The sequence below is a fragment of the Heterodontus francisci genome, chromosome 1, assembly GCF_036365525.1.
Source record: "Heterodontus francisci isolate sHetFra1 chromosome 1, sHetFra1.hap1, whole genome shotgun sequence".
NCBI classification, from domain to species: Eukaryota; Metazoa; Chordata; class Chondrichthyes; order Heterodontiformes; family Heterodontidae; genus Heterodontus; species Heterodontus francisci.
Genome location: NC_090371.1, coordinates 191,550,730 through 191,567,937, shown reverse-complemented (window position 1 = coordinate 191,567,937; position 17,208 = coordinate 191,550,730).

Below are 17,208 nucleotides of genomic sequence, written 5' to 3'. Positions count from 1 at the left end.
TCCCTTGGGCTGAGAATAAAAGTGCAGCCAATTTTGAGTAGGTAACTCCTATTAAAGATTTATGTAAGCTTGAATTATTTGGCTTTAAACTACACTTTAATGAGAGCATGTGTTTTTTGCAATGCAGTGCTAAGTGAAGTAGATGGAATCATTGGTAATCCAGGGCTTAGTTGCAGGATTCTAAATGGCTATGAATTAAGGGGAGTAGGCACATGTTTGATTTTGCACCTGCACCCCTCCCCCCAGCACCCCATGCCCCACCTCTGGCTCTAGTTTCCAACCTGTCCTAGACAGTAAAATGCAGGAACATGGCTGATTTCCCTTTGATAAACATGCCAAAAAATATCAGTCTGAAAAACTCAAGGACAAAGTTTGCAAGTCTGAAAATCTGGCCAAGACTTTTTCTTTAGAAGTAACACTTTCATCTGTAGGTAGTCTCTTGCAATACAATATGGTGGACATCTAGTTTAGCTCACATAGTGAGAAGCAACAATGAGTTGATATTGTAAAGACCATGGCACTGTCAGAAATGGAATATTTTCTCATCACTCGTAGTACCTGGTTCTTTGTTGTTTTGTATTAAATCCAGAAGCTGCCTTGAACTCTACTGACTTTTTGATCAATCTTGAATTTAATGCTATTTCTGCTATTACCTGGAGTAGGATTTGAAATGAGAGAAGGGTATTTCACATTAAGAAGGTTGTGCTTGTTGAATGCATGTATAACTCCACAAAATTGAACAACTATTAATACAGATAGCATAATAAATAATCCAGATAATTAGTTTTTTTTAGGAAAAAAACTTTAACTTAATTTATATGCAGCATGATGGCTGGAGCGAAATGATTATGATTAGAAATAATGGAGCAAAATGGATATAATTTACCTCTATGTTGCATATTGATGTAAATTCAGCACTTGTTTGATAAATGTGTCCCTTTATATTCTCGATTCTCTAAATGATCAGCATAATAAAGTTCCATGGCCAAACCTTTTAATTGTTTTTTTTAGGTTCAGTAAGAAAACATTTGCATGATTGCTGTTGCTAAGCAACCATGATCTCAGTGCTCGGTCAGACAGTTGCTTTTAGCTCCTCAGATGCAATGAAGGCAGATATACTGATCCCTAGCATGTTATCAATTCATCTCACATGTGATGTTGGGAAGAGTCTGTAATTACAATTCTCAGTGCATCTGACTTGTACATATTATTCCAAGTTAAGTTATCATGAAATAAAATACATGCTCATTTAGAAGGATGTTACTTGCCCCTGACGTGACCCACTGGCACAGCAGTAAAACAGTTGGTTGACATACAACCCATGTTTCCAGAGCCTTGATTCAAATCTCAATCTCATCTGTCTGATGAGAAGAATCCATTTGGGGGAACAGAGTATTGCATTAGATATTCATCACATCTAATACCACACACTTACAGCATCAACTACCATCTCAAATGCAGATATGTACGACAGAGAAAAAGACGAGTTTACGAGTGCTTTTAAATGTAGAAGTGCACATTCTTGCATTACTTCATGGATACTCATTTTCTAATCCTGTTCTTGTCTGTTTATTTCCAAGGCTGAGACACAAACCCAGTGGGCAACGTGGACTGCAGTGTTGTGTTACAGTGCTTTCCTTGTAGTTGTCATATGGCATTTATGTAAAAGTGTAAATTAAATTTGAAAGCCTTCAAAAGCTGATAAATGAGCATCTAGGCAGCCTTACCATTTGTACCCTCTATCGTCAAATGCCTCAGGCTAGCTAAAAGGTGCTGGTATCATTCAGTGGGAGAAAGTTGACACTCCTCTTGTGCAAAGAACTGACTGGATCTGATCAGCAGTTGGGTGAATGAAAAAAAAATCTATATTTGACTATATTGGAACACACCATAAGAAAGTGCAAAGTTATTATTTTGCTGCTCCATTGGTGAATAGGAAGCTGCACAAAACAAGCTTGGGAAAACCTGAGCCAAACACGTGACTAAATGTTCACTTCACAAAAAATAAAATATGGCTGCAATCATTGTGGAAATAATGGAAAAATCCCCTTGTCCATATGGGAAGGGGAAATGGCACACATACAAAAGATGACATCACAGCTATCATTTTACATCAAAGTTCACTTGCAGTTCGGCTACAACAAGCAAATATTATTTTGAAAGATGACAGCCTCGCTGGAAATAATCAGATACAACATTAGTTAGTTATCATGCAGGTGGCCTAGTCATTTTATTCATTCTGCAAGAGGTCTGAAGTAAATGTAAGGGATAAAAATTTATCATGGTGTTTTCAGGTAGACTTAATTATACGTGACTGCATCTAATATTATCAGATCATTGATTCTTTGGTAAACAAGCCAATTAAGATTATCAATATCTGTAATTCAAGGCAGGCTATTACCAAATATTTCTCTTACTTTCATTTTGAAAGCGATGAGATAATTGAATGGAACAAATATTACTCACAAGTAATCTTAACAATTAAAAAAATTCCCTTAGTTATCTTCGATTTGTTAAGGAAAGCTGAAAATTAATAAATATGACATTAGCTAAAAGAAGTTAAAATTAAAGAGTACAATCTGACACAGCATCATATTTTATTTTGTGGAAAGGAACAATTGCTGTCTTGAGTGTGTTGTCGTGTACTTCCAAAAGAAAAGCATTTTTGACAAGAACAGTTGAATTATGGAACACCATCCTGCTTCTTAATCCCCATTACTGATATGTAATAAAAATAAAATTTGTAACAAGCAATGTGCCTGTGTAAGTGCTGCAGATTTTTTTAAAGAGCTATTAATTTAAAAATGTTTCATAACCACACAAATTTAATAGTTCCATTTCATTCTTAGGATTAAAAGGCTTTTCTGAATTTTCGTGGCTGATTTGCAGTTAGAAAAGAGCCTCCGTTGCAAAATCTCAAGTGAAATCAACAGCAGCTGTACTCAGGCTATTTAATACTCTTTTAGGGTCCGCAGAATAAACGTAAGGAGGCAAAAGCATTTTAACCCAACTGTGAGCTGCATGGCTTACATAAAATTATATTGAATCTACAGCACAGAAACATGCCATTCAACTCAACTGATCTATGCTGGGTTTTTTACGCTCCACATGAGCCTCCTCCCACCCTACTTCATCTAACCCTGTCAACATACGCTTCACATACCCAGTTACTGGTGCCCATGTTGAAACCAGTGGTGGTTCTTCTTTCTTTCTGCAGATTTGTCATTAAGGTATTCCACAAGGTAGCACTGTAACTGTCGCACTGTCTGTAGTAATGGAAAGCAGCAGTCCAAGCCTTCCAAGCCAGCAGACAAGTATTAGTTTTAAAGTAAATCATTCACTTTATGAAGATGAACTGTAACAAATACTATCAAGGCAGGCCTCACGTTACTAGGTGGGTACTAAACGCACATTGAAATTGCAGGAAATGAGACAAATAACATGGAGAAATATGATAGGAACCTGTGTCGCCACTACAGCTTGACCACATCATATTTTCTGGTTTGTAAACTAGAAATTCCTTGCCATACCTTTGAAATATAATGACTCTAATTTGGAGGTTAAATGTGCCATTTTGTCCAAGAGGTTAAAGGGGACAATATGCAATTTGCTGGGGGGTGTGGGGGTGGGGGGCGGGGGGGGGGTGGTGGGAGCGTGGGGGTTGGGGCGGGGGGTGAGTTTGTTACTCATACCTGATGGTATGGTGAAGGCTGATTCAATCATGGCTTTCAAAAGGGAATTGGATAAGCACCTGAAGGGAAAAAAAAATTGCAGGGCTACAGGGAAAGGGCAGGGAAGTTGCACTAGCTAAATTGCTCTTGCAGAGAGCCAGCACAGTTCGATGGATCAAAGGCCTCCTTCGGTGCTGAAACCATTCTATGATTCCATTATTCTATTCTAAGTGCAGGTTATACTCTGTATTTAATTTAATTAATAGCATACATTGAATTCCAGATAGCCCAGTATAGAGTATTTAGATTAAAATGACTTCAAAAAAAGTTTCAATTAAACCCTAGAACCAAATGCTAAATGTGATTAACGTAACTTACCTAATAAAATAAAGCAGTGCATACAATAAAAATTAAAATACCACTGGTGCGTGGTGACAAAGAAGTACACTGCCCCTTTTTTATAACACTAAATGAGAGCCAAAATTGAGGTAGTCAGACTTAATATATAAAGCAGAACATTAAATGGACAGGAACATTTGACAATATTTATTTATCAATTTCTTTGTTAAATATAGATGTCAAAAGCTAAAGTTTCATCATGATACAATCACTGTGTTGGCATGTACATATTTTTCGTAATGGAAAAGCATGCATCATTGCTATTTTTGCCTCCCAATAACAACATTGCCACAGAGCTATTGTTTGTTAAATGCAAAGAGGGGAATCAGTCCAGTGAGAAGGCAGAATTAGTTATGGTTACTAATATTCTGTTCCAAAAATAGGGTAAAGAGCTAGTTAGGAATAGAACCAGCTGATAGCTGGCATTTAACACAAAACAAAAGCGTAATTTAAACAAGAAAGATGAATTTCTGTCTCGAGTATAATTCTTTGCCCTCTACTTTCAGGTCCAGAGTCAACGGGCTGGATTTTAAAGCCTCTCGGACGCTGGGAACGGTGGTGGGGGTGGGGGGGGGGCAATGAAGATAGGAATGGAGGAGGCCCGTTACCGATTCCATTGCCAGTAGGCCCCTTACCAATCTCGGCAGTGGCAGCGAGGCCTCGTGGCGGCCGCCCCACCACTCAGCGACAGAATCTTGATTTCCATAAAGAAGTTAATTTACATATCTGATTTAATGACAATCCCGTCGCCTCCTTAATCGCCGCATCGATCTTCATTCGGGCAGCTAGCAATGCCGCGCCTTCGAATCGGGGAAACGAGGCGCGACTCCTGTGGGGAGAGGAGAGAAGGAACCTTTCCCAATCCGGGATGGGGGGGTGCGGTGTCAAACTCATCAGATTGGTTGGGCGGGGGGGGGGGGGGGGGTGATGGGAAGGGGTAAAAGACAAAGGGTCTGAACTTTGTGGGGGGAAGGTCATTTAATGACGGTAGGTATTCTGTGGGGGGAAGGGCTGAAATTAAGTTTAATGCCATTGGGAGTGGGAGAGGGCATGGGAAGACTTTCAAATTAATTTAAAAAAAATTTAATGTGTCATTTGGGGATCTAGGCCCTTTAAAAATGGCGCCTGCGCATTGGTTTTGGACACTGTTGCCGGTGATGGCTCGTCCGCCCTCTCCACGTCATCGGGGGGGCACGGCCACCCCGGACATGGTAACGAGCTGCCGCATTTGGAATTGCAGAAGGTCCGCGACATGGCCCCCGTGCATGCGGGCTGCAGATTTTTACGTCTGACGTCTATTTCGGCAGCCAGCTTTTAAAATGCAGTCTGACATATACCAATGACTGCTTTAGAGTATACCAGGATTATCAAGGCCACTGACACTCTTGTGACAATAGCATGATGGATACCAGAAGTTTCCCATATCAGAATTCAAGGTCCAAACCAGTGTCCAACAGTTTGTGTTGCAGCATATCAAAATGGCAACTGTGAAAAAATTTAAGTTTTAACAGGAGAAGCTGAGTGTTCTGTGAGATGGAACAAAAGGCTGGATTTTACCAGCCCCTCAACGCCGTAGGTTGTGGTGGGGAAGCCTGTAAAATGCTAGCGGGAGTGGCCCACCACGACCCACGACGCCGAGAAGGCCCCGCCGGATATTAGCGGCTGCAAGCCTCGGTGCGGCCCCCCCCCCCCTCCTGCTTGACAGCGAGGCCTTCATTAATATATGTAAATGAGGGTTATAAGCATGCAAATGAACTTAGCTGCCACCGCCAGTCATCCCACACCGATTTTACGGCCATCTGCTGCAACTCGCACGCCTTCGGAACTCCATTGCTCCGAGGCGAGACACTGGTGGGGAGGGGGGGAGGAATAAAATTATCAGGGCGGGAAAACTATTCTTATTGGTTGTGGGGATGGTGGAAACAGGTTGAGGTTCAAAGATGCTGAAGTTCGGGGGGGAAAGTTCAAAATTTCAAAAAGTGTTTTTTTGGGGGGATAGGTCAATTTATGTATTGAGTACTCAGTTGGGGGGGAGGAATGCAAAGTTAAGTTAAACTTTTATTGACATTTTTATCAAACCAGCACCTTTAAATATTTAAATCTCTCCTGAAGGGCTTGAAGCCCTTTAGAAATGGCGTCGGTGCCTGCACTGTGGCACTGGATGCCATTGCTGGGGATGCTGTGGCCGCCCCCTCCATGTCATCGGGGCAGCCGATCCGCCCCCTCCATTTAAATGAGTCCCCACGGGTAAGATCATGGGGGCTCTGCAGCGGCACTTCCATGTCGGAAGGCTGCCGACTTTTCCGTGGCGCACTGATAAAATTCAGCCCAATGTGTAAAAAAATGGTGGTATCAAAAGGTAGAATCCATGCTGGCTTTTAGAAGGGAAATGGATAAGTATTTGCAGAAAAATGTAAAAGTATCTGGGGAATGAGAATTGAGCACATAACCTAGGCAGAGGGAGGACTGCCCTGTCAGAGCTGTCATCTTTCAGATGAGACATTAAACTGTGGCACAGTCAGCCATCTCAGGTGGATGCAAAAGATTGCATGTCAGTATTTCGAAGAAGTGTGGGGCAATTCAATCTGAGTCCTGGGCAATATTTATCCCACAATCAACAACACTAATGCAGAAAACCTGTCTGATTGGTTCATTTACAGTTATATTAGAGGAACAAGAGCAAGTGCTTACTGAGCTGGTAAGTGAAATTACTGTGTTTAAAAAGGATTACCCCTGTTGTGGTCAAACCAGAGAATGGGTCTGAGACCCCTCATCACCTGATCATAACAGAAATTTGGGGGCTCGGGTCCGGTATTATAACCCACAGACAACAAGAAATTGAAAGGCGGAAACCAAATTGATCCCTACCCAAAAAAAACCTTCAGTACAGGTTTTCTTGTGATTTTTGTTGCTAGAATACTAGCATGTCCACATCCGAAGCCAGTACCTTCCCAAGTCAGGGTGAAATAAATTGGGATAATAGTTAAATAGTTGTTATCACTGTTATGAAAACCCCATATGCCAAATGGGAAATATTAATTTAATTGATTGGAACTTTGCCTGAGACTTTACTGGAAATTGTTAGAAATAACTTTTTAAAAAGAACAACCAGCAGTCAAGATGGCCACAAACATTTGCATTTGAAACAACAAAGGATTAGACTGGAGACAAACATGATTGACTCAGCCTAGCCAGAACAATGAGGTGCTCTCTGATTCAATTAGCTAAGATAACCTCATCAATGTGGTCATTAAGAGCCATCGACACCCATTGACTTTGGAAGAGCCAACCCCCACCAAGTATGTCTGGACAGCCTGAGGGGAGAGCCTTGAATTTCAAAGAAAATTCCAGAAGAACCTCAAAAACACAAAGAGGTGGTCATGTCATATCATCACCTGTGGGAGATTGTGAGTTGTGACTCAGAAGGCAGACTGTAACTGGAAGCGAACAAGGAACACCTCTCTCTCTCTTTCCCTCTCTCCAGTAGAGATCCAGAGAAGCCTCAAGCTGCAGCTGGTGAAGCCAAGTCTACAGATCCCTACAACCAATAACTAGGAGACAAGCAAGTCAGCAACCATGTACGTGGCTCAGCAAGGACTTCAGGACTACAATTTCAACTAAGAACTCTGGGACTACCGAATTGTATTTAAATTCCATTTATTACAGACTCTACTCCCAACTCTGTTTTTCCCTCTGTTATTTATTTGTGTGTGTGTGGCTGTTGTGTGAATGTGGGCATGGATGTGTAGCATATTTTAATCATTTTAACCAGTTTAAAGTGATAAGGATAATAAACTTACATCTTTCTTGTTTAAACTCAAGAAAACATGTCTGATTGGTTCATTTGCAATTATATTAGAGGAACAGGAGCAAGTACTCACTGAGGTGTTAAGTTCAATCACTGTGTTAAAAAGGATAAACCCTCTTGTGGTCAAACCAGAGAAGGGACAAAAGGGGAGCCTGAGACCACCTCCTCACCTGGTTGTAACAATCACATTGCTGTTTGTGGGACCTTGCTGTTGGCAAAGTGGCTGCCACATTTCCTACATTAGTAAAGCACATCATAGGCTGTAATGCACTTTGGGATTTCCTGCGGCGATGAAAGTTGCTATATAAATGCAAGTCTTTCTTTTTTCTTTTAAGTGGTAGCTCAGGTACAATGAGCTAAATATTCTTCTGTAATGTACAACTCTATGCATGTTTTTAATTTTTTTTTCATTCATTCATGGAATGTGAACATCGCTGGCAAGGTCAGCACTTATTGCCCATTCCTAATTGACCTTGAGAAGATAATGATGAACTACCTTCTTGAACTGCTGTAGTCCTTGTCGTGAAGGTAATCCCACAATGCGGTTAGGTAGGGAGTACCAGGATTTGGGCTCAGTGACGATCAAGGAATGGCAATATAGTTCCAAGTCAGGATGGTGTAGAGCATGGACAGAAACTTGCAAGTGGTGGTATTCCCATGCACTTGTTTTCCTTGTCCTTTTAGGCAGTAGAGATCATGGGTTTGTAAGATACTGTCAAAGGAGCTTTGGCAAGTTGCTGCAATGCATCTTGTAGATGACACACACTGCAGCCACAATGCGCCAGTGGTGAAGGGAATGCATGTTTAAGGTATTACAACCAAGGTGGGAGGAGTGCACTGTTAATTCAGTCCCACTTCTCCACAGGTCACAACATATATTTAATTTTTCCCACTTATCGAAACAGTCAATCAGATACTTTTTTTGTTCCCCCAGAATAAAGCATACCAACCAGGTTTCTTAAATGAACAACAAAATTATCCACTTATTGTCAATCAAGTCTTAACTAATAATGAAGTAAAATATACACACAAATGGAAATATTAAAGCCCCTTATTTATCCTATCCCTCAAACACACACACACACACATACACAACCAGTTAACCGGGGAGAAAATTAGGGATTTTGTTTACAGTTGTTACAAAGAAATAGAAGCAATTTAAAAAAACTTAGCCTGAAAAGAAGGTATGGAAGTCCTTTGTTTTGGTGAGGTGTCCCAAAGGCGGCTGCCAATGTAATCTTTCCAGAATAGTTCTTTCCAGGTGAGATTGATGATCAGTCTGGGTAGGCTCTCAAAGAGATGCAGCTACAGAAGACTTCACACAGGTCTTATATTGGGTGTGCAGCAACAAAAGTTTCAATTCTCACACATTCGATGCAAAGTTCCTTCAAAGATGCAAGGTTTCTGCAAACATGCAGGATTTGTTCAAATACGGGAGGCAGCAGGAAACACACTTGACACAGGATTTGCTTTTCAAGAGAAAGATCGGCTGGCTGGATCTTCCTCTGTTCTCTAGGTAGGTCAATAAGCAAACTCCAATTCTTTTTCTGCTTTCAGGCCAAACCAAGTGGCTTTTTAACAGTTCAAAATGAAACTAAAACTTTTCCAGAGGCAAGTCATGTGACATCTATAACTCCTGGCTTGTCACTTATTTGCAGATATCCCTTCAGATCAAAACACAATCCCCTGGTGGGTTCTTTGCAAACAGGTGCCTTCCAGTAAACTTACTTACAGTCAATTCAAACTTTCTGGTAACATTTTTTAAGTAAAACACCCAAAGTTCAGCTTCTTCACTTCCAGCATCTATGGAATCCCTTTTCAGTTTTAAAATATAGATGATCAAGTTTTAACAAAAAATGAAAACCCTCGTAACAAAGGTGGTAGATGAGGTATCAATCAAGTGGGCTGCCTTGTCCTTGATGGCATCATGCTTCTTGATTGTTGTTGGAGCTGCACTCATCTAGGTAAGTAGAGAGTATTCCATTACTCCTGACTGGTGTCTTCTAGGTGGTGGAAAGGTTTTGAGCAGTTAAGAGGTGAGTCACTTGCTGCAAACTACCCAGCCTCTATTCTGCTCTTATTCCTACATATTTATATGACTGGTCCAATTAAGTTTCTGGTCAATGGTCATGAAGTGATTTATGACTTTAACCCCTTATAGGGACTAAACCAAATCAGGAGTACATCCCCGTGAATCTCCTTTAATCAATTTCAAATCAGACAAATTCTCAGACATTTATTTAGGTCCAAAGAATTGTACTAGCTTTCCCTCAGAGAAAGAAAACTAACAGAATATTATCATCTTTCGGATAGCCTATTTTTAGTATTTATAGCTAAGTCATAAATATCCCAGATATTATAAGGGTCTGGGAAATTCTCTTCAATATGTATCTTTCTACTTAAAGTGACACAGAGAGGGGGTTCTTGTAGTTGTATACAGAATACTACATGAGACAATTTATTAACTTTTATATATTTATTAAATAATTTAATATGCAATAAACTTCTTAAGTGGATAAGGATATCACAATATCATATATTAATGAGAGATGTTACACATATTCTTATTTCTAACATAGAATCCAAAAGTTTAAACTTGCTAATGTTACAGCAAAATTATCTTAGAATATCCAGAATATCCATCAAAATTTAAAGTAAACTTTTACCTTAAATCCCCCCGAGTAAGGCATGGGATGCGAAGTGTTGTTTGAGGATACAACACCTCTAAACTTTTCTTTCAAAACCTCTCATTTTATACTATTTCTGAAGTGTCATCTGACTTCTGCATTTAGATGTGACCTTCCAGTGTTCCTTTTAAAATCCATATTTGATAGTATCATGAACTAACTCTCCACTTAATGTTTTACTGGAAACCCTTTGCTTTTTTTTGAAGTTGTAAGCCTTTATCTGGCCAAAATGTTTATAATTGTGGTTACTTAACCTTTTGTTCCTGTAAGTCCATCATCTATAATTGCCTTTTTTATGATACCTTAATGCAACCTCTGGAACTGATTTGTCTGCATCAACAACCCCATAAACTAATTAAGTTTATTGCTACCTCTTACTGAAGTCATACAGGATATTTCAATGTGTGTGTTTATCTTCCAATTCCCTGGCAACAGAAATTCGATTCTAACAGGAACCTTGATATATTTAACTCTATCTTCTTAAAGGGGATCTTCAGTGAGTTCTGAAAACTGACCATTCATTCAATCTTTAATTCTAAAAGGTATAATATATTAACTATATCTAAATGCTACCTAATTAAGCCTATTATACCTATATTACATCACAGTCACTCCCAGGGTGTTGATGGTGGGGGATTTGACAATGGCAATTTCATTGTATGTCAAAGGGAGATGATTAGATTCTTTCTCGTTGGAGATGGTCATTGCCTGACACTTGTGTAGCACAGATGTTACTCGCCACTTATCAGCCCGAGCCTGAAAGCTGTCTGGGCCTTGCTGCATGCAGATATGAACTGCTTCAGTATCTGAGGAGTTGTGAAATGTACTGAACATTGTGCAATCATCAGTGTACATCTCACTTCTGACTTATGATGGAAGGAAGGTCATTGATGAAGCAGCTGAAGATGGTTGGACCTAGAATACTACCCTGAGGAACTCCTGCAGCAATATCCTGGGGCTGGGGTGATTGGTCTCCAACAGCCACAACTATTGTCCATTGTACTAGATATAATTCCAACCAGCGGAGAGATTTCCCCTGATCCCCATTGACTTCAATTTTATTAAGGCTCACTTAGCCTTTGGAATTTAGCTCTTTTGTTCATGTTTGGACCAAGGCTGTAATGAGGTCTGGAGGGTAAGAGAGTAGCTAAAGTGAATGTTGGTCCCTTGGAGGATGAGACTGGGGAGTTAATAGAGGGGAACACAGAAATGGCAGAGACACTAAACCAGTATTTTGCCTCAGTTTTCACGGTGGAGGACACTAGTACCATCCCAATAGTAACAGGTAATGCAGAGGTTGTAGAAAGAGAGGAACTTAGAAAAATCATCATCACTAGGGAAAACGTACTGAGCAAGCTATTGGGATTGAAGGCAGACAAGTCCCCAGGGCCGGATGGCCTACATCCTGGGGTCTTAAAGGAAGTGGCAGCGGAGATAGTGGATCCATTGGTTATAATATTCCAAAATTCCCTGGATGCGGGAAAGGTTCCAGTGGATTGGAAAAATGCTAATATAACACCCTTATTCAAAAAGGGAGGGAGGCAGAAGGTAGGAAACTATAGACCAATTAGTTTAACATCTGTCATTGGGAAATTGTTAGAATCCATTATTAAGGAAGTAATAACAGGACATTTAGAAAATCAAAACACAATCCATCAGATTCAGCATGGTTTTATGAAGGGTAAATCGTGTTTGACTAATTTGCTAGAGTTCTTCGAAGCTGTAGATGTAGCATATCTGGACTTCCAGAAGGCATTTGATATGGTGCCGCACAAAAGGCTAATACACAAGGTAAGATCACATGGGGTTAGGGGCAATTTATTAGCTTGGGTAGAGGATTGGCTAACCAACAGAAAACAGAGAGTCGGGATAAATGGGTCTTTTTCTGGTTGGCAAGATGTAACTAGTGTGGTGCCAAAGGGTTTAGTCCTTAGGCCCCAACTATTTATAATCTATGTTAATTATTTGGATGCAGGGATAAAAGGTACTATAGCCAAATTTACAGATGACACTAAAATAGGTGGGATAGTAAGTTGCAATAAAGAAATAAGAAATTTACAAATGGATATGGATAGGTTAGGTGAATGGGCCAAAATTTGGCAGATGGAGTTTAACTTGGATAAGTACGAGGTTATCTATTTTGGTCGGGAGAATTGAAAAGCAAATTATTATGTAAATGGAGAGAAACTTCAGAGTGCTTCGGTGCAGAGGGATCTGGGTGTGCTCATGCATGAATCGCAGAAAGCTAGTATGCAGGTACAGCAGGTAATAAGGAAGGCAAATGGAATTTTGGCATTTATTGCTAAAGGAATAGAACATAAAAGTAGGGAAGTGTTGCTGCAACTGTACGAGGCATTAGTGAGACTGCACCTGGAGTATTGCGTACAGTTTTGGTCCCCTCACTTGAGGAGGGATGTAGTTGCACTGGAGGTAGTTCAGAGGAGGTTCACTAGATTGATTCCAGGAATGAGCGGTTTGTCTTATGAAGATAGATTGAGAGATGAAGAGAAATTACTTCTCTCAAAGGGTCGTGAGTCTGTGGAATTCACTATCTCAGAGTGCGGTGGATGCCAAGGAGGAGATAGACAGATATTTAATTAGCAAAGGGTTGAAGGGTTATGGAGAATGAGCAGGAATGTGGAGTTGAGGCCGAGATGAGATCAGCCATGATCGTACTGAATGGCGGGGCAGGCTCGAGGGGCTAAATTGCCTACTCCTGCTCCTAGTTCTTATGTTCTTATGATCCTGGTAGAACCCAAACTGGGCATCGGTTAGCAGGATATTGGTGAGTAAGTGCCACTTGATAGCACTATCAATGACACATTCCATCATTTTGTTGATGACTGAGAGTAGGCTGACGCAGGATTAATTGACTGGATTGTATATGTCTGCTTTTTCTGGATGGGACATACCTGGGTAATTTCCCACTTTGCTGGGTTGAAGCCAATGTTGTAACTGTACTGGAGCAACTTGGCCAGAGATGTAGGTAGTTCTGGAGCACTTGTCTTCCGCATTACAGCCGAGATATTGTTGGGGCCCATAGCCTTTGCTGCATCCAGTGCACTCTGCCATTATTTTGATAATACATGGAGCGATCCGAATTGGTTTAGACCTGTTTTCAGATCAGGATACTATGGAGTCGGGGCAGCGTTACTACTCCTCCTGGCTCCACAGGAATGTCTCTTTAAATTACTCTTCTTTTAAACTTACTTTTTGCTGGTAGCTGCTACTTAGGCCTCAGTGACTGCCAATGATTCCTCAATGCTGAAGGTCCCATTCGGCAAAGCTGTCCTAAAATGGGTGTTAATTCCCTCATTTATATATGCTTTAGGTGGCCACCATAGGCACCTGAAATATCATCCAATTCGTAATTGGCTTGGACATCTTTCTGCCATCCTTGGGATGCAGGACGTTGGTCTCCGAAACTGGCACTTGTTTTCTTCATTTTACGCTCATAAAATAGGTGCAATAAGGTCCAATTTCTACCCCAATGATTCTCCAAGTATTAAGATTGTTTCTTGGCTATTTCTTCACTATAACTCTGCTGGAGTATGGCTATGTCACATTTTTAAATCAAGGCTGCAAAGGAGGTGAAATAGCACTTTTACTCTTCTCTCAACAAAAAAATACAAAAGGTTTTGCCATGTGGTTCCTTTGGGAATTTTGCTCATGTTACTTTGGTCAATTGACCAAATTCCACATGCCAAGTGGAAAATATTAATTTTGTTGTATGGAATGTTGCCTGAGACTTTTTACTGGACATTACAAATAACTTTTAAAAAGCAGAACAGAACAGCTAAAGATGGCCATGTACAATTTGCACATGAGGAGCCAAAGACCAGCTGAGAGACAGAGGTCATTACCTGTCTGGCCAGAACAATAAGGGTGCGCTTTGATTTAATTATCTGGAATGGGTTTTGTGAACGTGGGTCCTCAAGCCATCGACATCCATTGACTTGCCGGGAGCCAAAACCTCCCGACCAAGTATGTTTGTACAGCTTGAGAGAAGAACTTTGAATTTCAAACAAACTTCCAGAAACTTCTGTTTTCAAACAAAGAGGTGATCACATGACATACCTGCCGAAATAACTCTGAGTTTGTGAAATGTGCCTCAGAAAAAAAAAGACAGTCACTGAACTCCAAGAAGCACCTCTCTCTCTCTCTCATCTTCTCCAGCAAAGTCCCAGGTGAGCCTCAGCTGCAGCTCAACCTCAAATTTACATACCCGGACAGGCAACAAGCAAGAGGATGGATAAAGCCTCTCTTCCGCCTTCTGCAATCAGAGAAGCAAGCCTGAATTGTGCATGGCCCCAGTGAGGACTTCAAGACTTTAACTTCAACTATGAACACTGAAAGTCAGTATTTGAATTCCATTTATTACGGACCTTACTCCAACCTCTCAACTCTATCTTTTTCCCTCTGTATCTATTTGGTTGTGTATGTGCTTTTTGTATGAATGTAAGCATGGATGCGTCACGTATTTTAGTAATGTTAACCAGTTTAGAGTGATATAGATAATAAACTTACATCTTTCTTGTTTAAATTCAAGAAAACCTGTCTGATTTGTTCATTTGTAATTATACTCATGGAACAGTGAGCAAGTAAGCTAAATCATCGTGTTAAAAGAATAAACCGTGTTGCGGTCAAACCAGAGAAGGGGCAAAAGGGGAGCCTGAGACCCCTTCCTCAACTGGTCGTAACAACTTTTTTTTAAATTGTAAAAGTCTAATTTTAATTAATTCTTCAGTTGATATATATTGCTTATTAATGTGTGCTATTTATATTCACTTCTAAATACATCCTCTGGCTACATCCTCCAAGCTGTCAAAATTACTGTTTAGAATTTATTCCTTTATAAATGAAGAAAGCCAGGCAGAGCTTACAACATTTCACCAGAGAAATCCTGAAATCTTATTATTTCAGACACGAAAAGCAAGACTTCCCAGTAGCACTAGGAGAACCAACCTTGTATTTCATTTTACAAACAGGTTCAAATTGACAAAAGCAGGAAAATACTAGAAGCAGAAAGCAACTCATAAAATTCTGGCGCGTTCCCAGGGATATGCCATTGCATACAGCTCTTCCACCCTTACCCTGTGCTATTTAATGCAGTCACAATATTTTTCTGTGCTTTTTTTCCCCCTTAATGGCACTTTGTTTTTCAAAAGGAGATCTGTGCAAAACTGTGAAATGCCTTGAAACAATTACATGGTATGGAATCAATTGCCATTTTGTGTAAAATTGCTCCTAAGATGGAGGGCAATGACAAATATGTAGAAAAACTCATGCAGGAGGGCATCACCTAATTGACATTAGTTTCTCTAAATTGCTGTTGCAACAACACATCTTCAGTATCACAACGGTCTAAAACCAGCTCACATTCCTTATTAGTGGATGCACAATTCAATACTTGGTGAATTCTGCTTCACATTGATTTTTTTTGAATAGTTTGAATTTAAACAAACAAAAAAGCCATTAAGTTAATTACTCAATATCCTGTAATATATTTAATTATCTATCAATGCCCTTCCCAGTAAACTAAAACAAGATTAGTGGCACAAAGCTCCTTAAAAATGTAGCGGGATACACATTTTTAAAAAAAGTAACACGGCAACAGAATGATGACTAGATATTTGTTAGCTGATGCAGTTGTTTGGTTTCGGAAAAGACTTAATGCTTCTTTGATTGTGTTTTCCAGAACAGTGTCAAAAGTTTATCCTGATCACAATGAGTTGCAGATGCTCACATAATCACATCTGCCCTCAACAGGCCAGTTCAGTTAACGTGAGTATGACAGATCTGTTAAGGTATGTGATGATTACATGAAAATTTATGAAATAGATTTTTCTGTCTTCCCTCCCCCCAGTAGCCCTCTGAGTTTCTCAGTGGCTTATTAAATTTGTTTGACTACTCTGTAGATGCATGATATGATTTCCTGCATAAGTACCTGTTCACTTTCCAGACAGAATTAAAAATTTTCCACCTCTTCTTGCTTAGACTTGGAACTACCATGCAAACAGAGTGTGTGAACTCCAGAACTCACATTTTCCCTCTTCTTCCATCTTAACATGAGTCGGTGGCACTGTCGAACCTAAATGGATGAAATCATATTTTTCATTCTTCTCTACTAATAAACCAGCAAAAGGTTATTAAAACGACCCAATTCCTCACCTATCAATCATAAAGAAAAAGCCTTTAACCATAACAACCATTTCATGATAAATGTGCAAATGCAGCATTCTGCATAGATCCAATCTATCACTGAGATGTGCAGGCAAAAATCCCACCCTCATCTTTGCCACCTCTGCAGGAGGAAGTTGGAGGAATAAGAAGAATGACTGGTTTAAACAAAGAATGCTGGGAAACAGGATTTCAAAGGTTTTTATAGATCCAAAAAAAAGAGAAAAGACTGCAGTTCTGCAGTTAATTAATTAAGCAGCCAGTCTTGGATGCTTAAGTCCTAATTAAATTTACCCTAGTGCTCTGAACTTTAGTCTTTTCTTTTCAAATATAGCAAATCCTTAATTTTCTTCCTACATGTGATAAAAAATGCTTCATATGACTGAATCAATTAACCTAGACCTTTGCTATTATTATAAATCAGAGGCAGAGGCAAGATTTGGGAAATGGGGTGAGGCAACAA